The following is a 12,433-nucleotide window of genomic DNA, read 5'->3' as shown; positions in this document are numbered from 1 at the left end:
TCCGGCTTCAAGGCTGGGCATTGCACTGAAACTGCTCTCCTTGCTGTCACAGAGGCCCTCCACTGTTCTCAAGCTTCCTCCCTCTCCTCTGTTCTCATTCTCCTGGACCTGTCCGCTCCCTTCGACACAGGCAACCACCAGATCCTTCTCTCCATCCTCTCAGAACTGGGCATCTCTGGCACCACACAGTTGCTTCCTTGCTTGCTTCCTACCTGGCTGGTCACTCCTACCAGGTGACTCGGAGACAATCTTTGTCTTCTCCATGTACCCTCATCACTGGGGTACCACAGGGCTCTGTCCTAGGGCCCCTACTTTTCTCCCTCTACACCAAGTCTCTTGGCTCGGTAATCTCTTCACATGGGCTCTCCTACCACAGCTACGCAGACGACACTCAACTCTTCCTGTCCTTCCCCCCGTCTGATGTACACGTGGTAACCCGTATCTCAGCATGTCTCGCTGACATTTAAACTTGGATGGCTGACCACCATCTCAAGCTCAATCTTAACAAGACCGAGCTCCTCTTCATCCCCGGGAAAGCCTGCCCTCTCCAAGACTTCTCCATCACAGTGGAGAACTCTACTGTAACCCCCTCCCTGACAGCCAAGAACCTTGGAGTGATCCTGGATAACCGACTATCCTGTGCAGAGAACATTGCAGCAACGGCTCGCTCCTGCAGATTCTTCCTCTACAACATCAGAAGGATACGACCATTCCTTACCAGAGAGGCAGCGCAACTCTTGACCCAGGCACTGGTCATCTCCCGCCTGGATTACTGCAATGTACTCCTGGCTGGGCTCCCCGCTTCAGCCATTAGACCTCTGCAGCTCATCCAGAATGCTGCTGCCCGGCTGGTATTCAACCTCCCCAAATACTCGCATGTCACCCCTCTCCTTCGCACCCTGCACTGGCTCCCGATAGCAGCTCGCATCAGATTCAAGACCCTGGTGCTAAAAAGGTTTTAGTAGAAGGCGATAGGGAGAAGGTTTTTCCTTCTATCAGTGGCCCCGGGCCCGAGCTAGATTACCCTTCCTGCAACGAATGGTGGATTGCTGATTCACATGCTTAGTATTCAAATGTATTGATTGTAAGTCGCTTTGGAATAAGGCGTCTGCTAAATGCCAAAAATGTAAAAAATGTAAACAAGACTTCTCCATCACTAACCCCCTCCCAGACAGCCAAGAACCGTGGCGTGATCTGGACAACTGCCTATCCTGTGCGGAGAACAACGCAGTGATAGAACGCTCCTGCAGATTCTTCCTTTACAACATCAGAAGGATACGACCATTCCTCACCAGAGAAGCAGCGCAACTTTTGACCCAGTCACTGGTCATCTCCCGCCTTGAATACTGCAACACACTCCTGGCCGGGTTCCCCGCCTCTGCCATCAGACCTCTGCAGCTCATCCAGAATGCTGCTGCCCGTCTGGTGTTCAATCTCCCAAAATGTTCTCATGTCCTTCGCACCCTGCACTGGCTCCCGATAGCAGCTTGCATCAGATTCAAGACCCTGGTGCTTGCCTACCAGGCAACAAAACGGATAGCCCCTGCCTACCTGCGGGCAATGTTCACCCCCTAAACAGTAGCCTGTTCACTCCGCTCCTCCACCTCGGCTGGCCGATTGGCTACACCACCTCTATGCCAACACGGCAGTCACGCTGCCCGGTCACTTCTCTTCACTATACTGGCTCCTCCCCGCTGGTGGAATGAGCTTCCCACGGCTGTCAGAACTGCAGTCACTCCCCATGTTCCACAAGACTCATCTCTTCAGGTTAGACCTTAACTGCTTCTCTTGAGACATCTACTACCCCTGTGCCTCCTGAGACACCTGCTTCCCCCTATACTGTGTCTCCTAAGATTTCTACTTCCTCCCCTTGTACTGTCTCTCTTGTGTAAAAAATAAATGTATAATAATTATAATAATAATAATAATAATAATAATAATAATTCTTCTATCCCAATGACTGCCAATGGCCCCTGGCCTGAGCTAGATTACTCTTTCTGCTACGACTGATGAATAGATGGTTCACTTGCTTAGTCAAATGTAGCGATTGTAAGTCGCTTTGGAATAAGGCGTCTGCTAAATGCCAAAAATGTAATGTAAATGTAATTCATCTTCCTCATCAGAGACATCTACGATTTTGAGATACATGAAAGACTTGGAATACGTTCAAATCTGAATTTTCCACTGCAAAGATGAGGATGCTTTTTCTCTACAGCATTCTGTACAGATACCTTAATGCCAATCCTCCACACAACTATGTGTCTTATCAGTAAATTACATTCCTATTTTGAGCAGTGATGATAGTATCTCACAGATCACTAACTGGTACTTAGATAGTGGCATTGACACGACTTCCTTTAGTCGAAAACGTCTTGAAGTGCAGTGTGAAAATACTTTATTGTGTGTGCCCTGATGGCCAGTATATTGCATAAACTAGAAAATGTGTTAGTCAGGGAGACACTGTTACAGTGGTGTCAGAGGGGAAGAGGACAACAATGTTGAGGTGCATGCCCAAGGTGTGGAACTTTATAAATAGGTAGAAATATAGCTGGCAACTTTGTACAGGTATTTACAAAACAATAAGCAGGACGATGACAGGACACTGAACATAAACTGAAATAATGAAATGAGAGTTCTCAAAAAGAACGAAAATAAACACAGACACGTTTTTTTTTACTTAATTCACTTTTTATGACAAATACAACTTTTCCTTTAATTACCAGAAAACAGGTACCACTATTGTAGTTTTTTTGGCATTGAGGAAATACTGAGCTATAAGACTATTCATACTGTAGTAAAATCAGTTTAAAAAAGTAAACAACACATATACATTATATGAATACATATTACATACTTCCTTCAATTTACATAACCATATTTTCATTCCATAATTACAGACTACAGTTTCCGACCCTTTGTTTTCCAATATCAAGCTCAACAGATTCCAGATAGGCTCATATGATGAGCTGCCTCCTTCAACTTTGAAGCCGTTCACACCAATCCAACTTTAAAATGTGCAGAGAGGTCTAACTGCCATTGCTATGATATTTGGTTTTGGTACCTAGTACCTATGTTTAAAAGTTACAAACTTGAAAGTGCACTTTTTTACATGGAGGTCTCTGGAAACCAAAAGATGCCTAATCATCTACCTAGTCTAACCTAATAGACTGAGAGAAGCCCCCTGAAGCCCCCTGAGAGAAGCCCTGGGGGAGGTGACACAATGCGTGATTTCCCTCAAACAATCTTTTCTCTGAAAAACGACTCCATGGTTAAGTTAACGGCTGGAGTATGCCAGCAATGTTCCAGAGAAACTGGTCTTTCTGGATGAGGATGGTTTTTTGGGAAATCAGTGCAAAGTGCTCTGCTCTCTTGATCCCCAGGAGGTAATTGTCAAGGGAGCTGTCCTTTGAAGATAGACATAAGTAAGGAGAAGAGGCCATGTTAGCAGGGCATGGGCCAGATTCGAATGCATACCGACATGGTCATTGCCCATGACATACACTATGCACTTTGTTATTTTTGTGGAATAAGGAAGAGTCATTATTTGAGTAACAAACCTCTAAACTGCTTCAAATCATAAAGCATTTACAATGTAACAGCATGTTAAAACAATGTTTTTCCCACAAGGATTAGGCAATGGGGCAACCATGTTTTCCCCTCTGCTATAAGGACTCTCAACACCTGACTCACTGCACTAACCCTGCCAGATGTACTGCACTTTATAGTTGTAAATATTGACTATGATTTCTTCTTGTGGTTATGTGTGTACATTGTCCTTTGTGATTGTCATGTGTAACATGTGTAATGTGTGTATGTTTCATGTATTTGACACTGCTGTTTGAGTTTTTTCCATCTGTACCGACAAGAAATTCCACCGACCTTGGTCATTAAACGATTAAACGATTCATTCAATTAAATGTTAAGTGTGACATGGTTCATTTCTTCTTTCTATCACCTACAGATGTGCTAAACAAGGTAGTCATTCCAAACCTACGTGCCACTGTGTAAGAAATATACAATCAGGGCCCCGCGGTGGTGTAGCGGTCTAAGCACTGGCCACTAGTGCATGCTGCCCACCGGGGCCGGGGTTCGTATCCCGGCTCGCCAGATCCGGATATGGCCAGGGCACACACGGGGAACGGCATATTGGGCGGCCGCTCCCGAGGGGGGTATAGGAGTAGTTCCGGACAAGGATCCGTCACGCAACAGCGCCCCCGTCTGGTGCTGGAATAACGGTGCTGGGCTCGAGGAGCCAGTCAGCTAGTCTGCCTGGCGGCCTCCTCTGGGACTGCAAGCCGCGGGGTCGTGCGGCGGATCCCTCGCAATAGGCAGGGGATAATTGGATGCTAGGTTGGGTTCAATTGGCTACCAAATTGGGTGAAAAAAGGGATAAAATCTGAAAAACAAATTTAATAAAAAATTAAAATATATATATATATACAATCACATTATGGGACACTTGAATAGAATATTACAACAAATGCATGTGGTGTATAACAAAACAAACTATTACATCACTTTGGCCCGTTCTACACAACTTTATTATGTCTTGAAAGTAAAACAATCGCAAAATTGCTGTGAACCACAGCTAATATCTAAAACCCATTGCAGACTAGATGTGTGATTAAAAGTGCCTGTAACATGACGTCATTCACAATGGTGGGATTAACTGGCCTGATGCTTTGTTTCTAATAATACATATAATTTAAATCCATTAATTCGCTCTCTCACCCGTCCTTCCTGTCAATCTCTACTGTATCTATCCCATAAAGCAGAAATGGCCTAAAAACATAGTTTAGATTAAATCCATTCATTAATTCAACTGAAGATACTGCAGGGTGATGTGTTTATAATGATAGTAATTCACATCCTTTTCATTGTGATGAGGTAGGACATTTGGACTTTCCTGCTGATCTAAAGCTTTACTGGCTTCTGTTAAATTGCATTTTGAGAGGTGTGGGATCTGTGTTGACAATGCTCTCTGTTTGGCAGGATCACAAGGCAATCCCTTGTTTCTGTTGGACTCCCAGGAGGTCTCCTTCACACTTAATGTTTTTTCTCTTGGCAGGGGCCCACATAGGCCCTGTGGTTTCACTCTTGCCCCTCTTTCTCTTCCCAGGGCTGGGTTCAAAGAGGGTTCTCTCCACCACAGTCCTGGTCCCTCTACAGGTCAGACACCAGACTATAGAGTGAGTGAAAGAAGGATTTTATTTGAAACTGTCTTTTTATTTTGATAGCCTACAGGACAAAGTCTTGGACTCTTTGCAGTCCATCAGACTTGCATAGGATAATATCTGGCTAGGTTCAACTGAGACAAATAACCCACATACACTCCTTGTATGTGTAAGAGGATATTTTTGCATCTTTAGATTAAAAAACAATGATCCTCTTCAGAGTCTCAGATACTTTATTTGTTGATATGTTACAAAGAATAGACAGACAGTATATACTGCACTGTAAGGGAACATTCCAATAATGTTATATATAATAATAATATAATAATATATATATTATATATAATAATTTCCCTCTGTGAAAACAAGACAGATTTAAAAAAGACACAAATCAACACATCACATTAACACATCATGTTCACATGTCTAAATTAATCAAATTTACCTTTCAAACGTTATGCTAGCTCTAAGCAGCTGGATTAATGTATTTGTTTAACACTTAAGTTGACAGTGAGTCAGTGGGACAGTGCACATAAAAAAAAAAAACGTTTTCACATCAATGTAAATGTGTCAGAGAAACGTATATACACCCATAGTCCCTGGATAAGATCAGCCTTAATCATACATGTTGTGCCTGATTTGGAGTTGACCCATTCTCATTATTAATTAATTTTAATTTTGCCATTTAGCAGACGCTTTTATCAAAAGCGACTTACAATTACGAATTACAGGGACATTCCCCCTGGAGTAACTGAGGGCTAAGTGCCTTACCCAAGGGCACACTAGTAGTGGTGTGGTTTCAGGCGGGATTTGAACTCACAACCTTCCGATCCCAAGTCCAACTCACTATCCACTAGACCACCACTACCCTACACTAGACCACCACTACCCTACACTAGACCACCACTACCCTACGTTTTGTATTACAAAAGACAAGATAAAGAAGTTATGTATACTGTAGCTGCAGCTATATTGTACTTAATATTTTTCAACATACCACTAGACTGCGCTAGACCACAAGCAGTGACGACATAGCCAAAACTGAACTAAGTCACTGTTCCAAGCATCTTCGGACACACCACTATTTCAGGCAAACCCCACCCTACACACACAACTCACACTTAACATTTAAGTCTAAAAAACATTTACCAATGAACAGGAGAGGTGCACAGTGTTTAACTAAATTCCATTTACTGTATCTCCACTGTGAATGGTCCCCTTTATGTACTATAACAACCCTTGACTACTTTTGACATTGATTATTGGCATAATTGAATGAATCACTATGATTTAATAATTGTTTTTACGTAATGCTGCTCTTCACAAGGGATGATTAATTATGTCATCTCCATTTTTTACTAATTTTTTACTCAAATGCAACATCTTGTTGCTCCATTGGCTCAGTCTCCACCTTAGCCTCAGTCACGTTTGGTGGAAAACATTGTTTCTTATCCCAGTTCTTCCAGTCAGGTTGTAGAGGTGGGTTGTTCAGAGCCATCAAACTACCCAACCAGAAGCACTCAGCAGCTAGATGACCATAAGTGTCCTGGTCGTGATAGGTTTCATGTTGGTATTTCCGGAGGTGAACCTGTATTTAGCAGAGGTACAACGTGTAAAACAGAAGTCATGGTCTTGGCAAATAATATATTGAACAATTCAATATTCATGCACAATTAAAATGTATTATTTGGATAAATTGGAAGCAAATACATTACCTTAACATTATCATCTTTCTGGCTGTGAAAAATTGCGATTTGAAGATTTTGGATGGATAATTGCATATACTCTGATACCTATAATACAAAAAGAATACCTCTCAACGCATTTAAACAACAAAATGCCAAAACAGCAGGGGCTAAATTGAGTGTGAATAGCCAACAAAATTGTTATTGTGAAGGCCTACCTTTTTGGGGTTCTGTTCTGTGCTGAGTGGAAACAATTGTTTCATCATATTTTTCTTTTCCTCCATTTCAGCTCTTGCATCCTCAAAAATGTTCTATCAAGAGATCATATAAACATTCAAGATGATCTAGTGACTTTATTAGAAAAACTCAAACAATGTCTTGAATATTTAGCTTTGAAACACGGTGCAGCAGCTTTCAGTCACGCTGCTGCATGCTCCTGGAACAAACTACCTAAAGAAATCAACAGGCCCAAACCCTTAAAATATTTAAATCAAAGCTAAAAACCTTAATGTTTTGCATCAGTTATGATTAAACACAAACACTTCTATCAAGGTCTTTTTTCCATTAACTATTCTTAAATGTTTTATCTATTTACTTCTTACTGCTTTTATTCATTGTCATTTTTCATTTTCTTACTATGCTCCTCTTGCTGTATTTTTAACTAATGTATGTAAAGCACTTAGAATTGCCCCTGTTGTATGAAATGTGCTATACAAATAAACTTGCCTTGCCTTGCCTTGAAACTCATGATGTCCAAAAGATGGATACTGAGATGCTTTTCAAATTCACTTTTTAGTTTTTGCTATATGAATGTTTGTAAGAAAGCGTCTCATAATAAGTACAATATGGTGTGTGTGTCACTGGTCTCCTCTTACTTCAGCTATCATACAGGTCATTAATTATCTTGTTAAAAATTATCATTTGAGTTACCTGAATTAACCAAGTTGCAATGTGGCGGTATTCAGCCTTTGACCTTAATTCATCCCTGATTTTTGGCCATTGTTGTAGTCTCAGAATGTCATAGTAATGTCTGAGTTGTGAAGTTCTGCAGGGGTCTGTGAGGTCTTCAGACAAATCTCCTCTGCTCTGTATCTCAGAGGACATTTGACTTGCCATTCTTGAGAGAAGAGAAATACAGACAACCATATACAAGAACCAACAAACGTTACCATACTGTACTGAATAAGTGTCTCATGCATTGTATGCAGTATCGCTATTTTCTTAATGTGTCCAACCGTGGTTTAAACCCATGTCTCATACATGGAAGATATGCATAAACTTGCTAAGCTAAAGCCTAGGTATTAGCCAAGGCATGTATTCAGATATCATACAAGGTTATACTCATCACACTAATGTCATCGCCATACAATACTAGCTAATGTTGTTAGAATGTTACACTTCAACACCCATTATCTGCACAAACGTGTAAGCTAAAGCCGAGCTGTCAGTGTGAGGGGCCAACCTACTTGTCAAATGGGTGTGGTCTCCAAACCACCTCCGATACATTACAACTTTTTATTCCATTTTGTTGTAGTTCAACATGACATACAGTACCTCTCCTTGAAGGAAGCGTATTCAGCCTTGCAAGCTTCATACTTGGAACTGTGGTCAGAAAATGTAAAAAATAAAAATACAATCATTATTAACACAGTTACTTTGTTACAGTTATGAGCAGGATCAAAGGACATGACATACTCCTTGTGATTTTGGTATGTAGAGGCACTACATACACACAGTTAATGAAATGTACCTTATGTCTTTGATCTTGGATTTGTAATGTGATTCCATCTCGATCCTGTGTTAAAAACAATGTCTTCAATCAGTAATCTTACACCAATTACAATTAAATGAACTGCACTGGGTAGGGCAGATACATACAGCATAGAGTGGATTATTATAAGAATCTAATAATTTTCTATCAATCCACACACAATACCCAATAATATAGAGTTGTGCCAAATGAATAATAAAGAGCCCACCTTTGTTGTTGCTCATGTTCTTTTGTGTCAGACCTGTAATGCAAGGAAACATTGTATAGGGTTAATTTCTTGGACTTGTGAGTGTCATACTGAACATTTTAAATGTACATTTTTTTTAACAAGAGACTTTCTGACCATGAGCGTATATCAAACTCCTTAGAGATTGGGTTAGCGATTCCCGACACGACTCAGTCTTTCAAGACTGGCTCAGGAAAGGCATCAGATGGCTTAAAGATAACTGTTTTATATTTCGACCAGTTGTCTGAGAAATACGACTTTGTTTCAATACTTACAGGTCAGACACTATGCGCTCTATTTTACTGTGTTTTCCTGAAGAACCTGACGCTAATCATGACACATTTCTCTCTTTTGGCCCGCTACCCAGAGGTGCACAGTCCACATTGTGTGGGAACAATTCCATGTTGACATGTCCACCTCTGGACAGCATTAAAGCGGCTTGGGAGCATGATTTGGGACAGGCACTATCTGATGATCAATAGGATTCCATCCTCACATCAATACACAAATCCTCACTGCGCAAGACGCTGCCTATGGCAATTTAAGGCAATTTAATTTACAGTTTTTCTCAATTGCTAAAACACATTTCACAAAACTTTCCTCCATTTTCCCAAAACTCTAAACACAACACACTTTTCTAAAGCTACATAATCAAAACCACACCTTCTCTCTTCAAAACTCTCACACCAAAACAGCTGCTCAAAGCCTGCAAAAATGTAAACACTATACGCATCATTACAGACTACAACAAAACAACTGAAAACACAATGTTCAGTGTGTGAGAATGTTCTTTTTTTTCACAACTGCCAAAGCACATTTTTAGAAACCTTACAGTATCTGTTCTCAGAATATATCACTGTAGAGTATTGGGCATTCATAGATTTGTGTGTTTCATATGAACAGTATGTAAATCTACAGAAAATACAGTATGTATGTTACGGTACATGTGGGAATACGGTACATGTGGGAAAACTAGGGTTAGGGTTAGGTGCTAGGGTGACTTGGTACATGCTGGCATGTCTAACCCTAACCCTAACCGTAACCTTAACCCTAACCCTAACCCTACCCCTAATCCTAACCCTAGTTTTCCCACATGTACCGTATTGTTACGAGGGGGGTCAGCGAGGATACCTCTCCGATGCCTCCTGCTGGTCAAAGTGCATTACTCCAGCCCTGGACTAATTGCATTATCATTGTCACCTGTGAGTGTTTGTATGTGTATTTAGGTGTGTCCCATTTCCCTGTTCCCTTGTCAGTTGTTCGTACTTGTTAGCGTCATGAGAACCCTGTTTCTCCTATGGAATATATTGTGCACTATCCTTGACTCTGTCCGTTCGGTCCTGGAGGACTTTATGCTTCCAGGTATTGTGACTATATTTAGTGTTTTGATTTGTTCGTGTTTGCGTGAATCTTGTGACTAGTTTGTCGAGCCTTGATTGCTCGCCTTTTGTTTTCTCAACTCGCAAGTCGTTTTGTTCTCGTGATTATTTAGTTTACTTGTTACTCAGAGCCTAGCTTGCTCCACTTTACTTTTGATTATATATCCTTGTCCTGTTGTGAATACTCATTGCAGATCTCAGTAAAGAGAAACCGTATTTTATTACTGTCTCGACCTCCATTCATCTGAGCTGAACCGCACATGGGTCCAACACCATTCTACATCTAGAACTCTTTACCAAAACGTAACAGAACAACTGACCATCATGGATCCAGTGGAGGTAGCTCAGATCCGCTCCGTGCTGGCCACTCAAGGGGCCAAGCTCACTCAGCACGACCGGGTCCTACAGGAGTTGACGGAGTCCGTTCGCCAGATGTCCGCTGCTGTCCAACGCCTGGTGGACTTCCACGACGCAGCCAAGGCATCGGCAGCACCACCTCCTCTACCAGCTCCTACCCTTCCCATCCCTGCACTTCGAGAGCCTCGTCTGCCACCCCCAGAGAGGTACGACGGACGCCCAGATGGCTGCAGGGAGTTCGTAGTCCAGTGCAGCCTCGTCTTCAGCCTGCAACCAGCGTCATGAAGTGCAGTGTGAAAATACTTTATTGTGTGTGCCCTGATGGCCAGTATATTGCATAAACTAGAAAATGCGTTAGTCAGGGAGACACTGTTACGGTGGTGTCAGAGGGGAAGAGGACAACAATGTTGAGGTGCATGCCCAAGGTGTGGAACTTTATAAATAGGTAGAAATATAGCTGGCAACTTTGTACAGGTATTTACAAAACAATAAGCAGGACGATGACAGGACACTGAACATAAACTGAAATGAGAGCTCTCTGTGGAGGGTCAGCACTAAGTACAGAATGCTGTAGAAAAAAAACATCCTCGTCATCCATCCAGAAAGTCCAGTTTCTCTTTTTGTCTTGTTTTATGCCTTCGTCTTCAGCTGATAAAGCAGGGAAAGGAATTGGATCTAATGATTTGTCTCGACACATCACTGCAAGGTGACAACCACTGGTCGTTCTTGTGCAGGGATTTTCCAGGACAGTTGTCACTAGTGTCTTCTTGTTGCTTCTTTCCATCTTTCTTCTTTGAGCAAGACTGAGCACCAACATATGGGTCATCAGAATCCGTATCTGCATGGACAAAATATGAGAATAAGTGAAGTAATATAGGTTAATTCTAACCAGTCATTTTAATCCATCATCAAACTCATCTCCCTTTAGGTAAGTATTACAGATTAGACCAAGAACAATCCAAAGCAGAGAATCAACAAAGGATTCCCAAGTCCTTACCCAGCTGGGAGATGTGTGATGGTGTATTCCCAAGAGAAGGCTCGAGTTCAGGTGATAATCTGGACTCTGCCATCTCTGAAGCTGAGAGAATGCATTGATTAGAGTCACAGCAAGCAAACAGATTTCTCAACTGAAGCACATACAATTCTATAGCGTTTCCATAGCGTAGTGGTTATCATGTTCGAAACTGGGGCAGAAACACATTTTGGGGGTAGTGGTGGTCTAGTGGATAGTGAGTTGGACTGGTGATCAGAGGGTCATGAGTTCAAATCCCACCTGGGAACACCACCACTAGTGTGCCCTTGAGTAAGGCACTTACCCTAAGTTACTCCAGGGAGACTGTCTCTGAAATCTCTAATTGTAAGTTGCTTTGTATAAAAGTGTCTGCTAAAATGTAAAAGATCTTGCTCATATTGGTGGCAGCAGAATGTTTGGAGTGTGTGTCATTGCACTTGTTATACATTATCATAACTGTAAATATCAGGTTCAATTGTAACCCTCGGGTCAAGCAATTGGTGATATATATAAGATATACCTGTGGGAGAGAGGTTCTCCCTTCTCTCTCTCATCTCTTTCAGTCACTGTGCCATGGTGTCAGACACTTTCAGCAGAGGGCTGTAGACTATTCCATTCTCGTGATCAATGATGAAAGTGGACACATCTGTAACTGTGAACACAGAACATGTTCAAATGAAACCACCTTCAAGCACAAAGCTCTTTTAGACGCCAACTATAGTATTCTTCAGATGAACAGAGGTGTCTTACAAAAAGGTGACGACGGCACTGGATGAAGCTCTTTCATCATCTTGTCCAGTTTTTTCTTCATGCGTGTGTCATTTTCGGG

General features: G+C 41.8%; 1 long non-coding RNA gene across 1 annotated transcript; it reads right to left on the bottom strand.

The window, feature by feature from the left end:
- Positions 1-7,803: 7,803 nt before the first annotated feature.
- LOC308151123 lies at positions 7,804-9,167 on the bottom strand. The gene is made up of 5 exons (XR_013937281.1): positions 9,132-9,167; positions 8,839-8,871; positions 8,610-8,654; positions 8,326-8,461; positions 7,804-7,976 (listed from the first exon to the last, which is right to left on the bottom strand). It is a non-coding gene; the product is annotated as an uncharacterized lncRNA (long non-coding RNA).
- Positions 9,168-12,433: the final 3,266 nt, after the last annotated feature.

This window comes from Nansenia antarctica (assembly GCF_963989245.1).
Source record: "Nansenia antarctica genome assembly, chromosome: 2".
Classification (NCBI taxonomy): domain Eukaryota; kingdom Metazoa; phylum Chordata; class Actinopteri; order Argentiniformes; family Microstomatidae; genus Nansenia; species Nansenia antarctica.
Note: the sequence above shows the minus strand (reverse complement) of the source record. Positions and strands in the feature narration are given on the sequence as shown.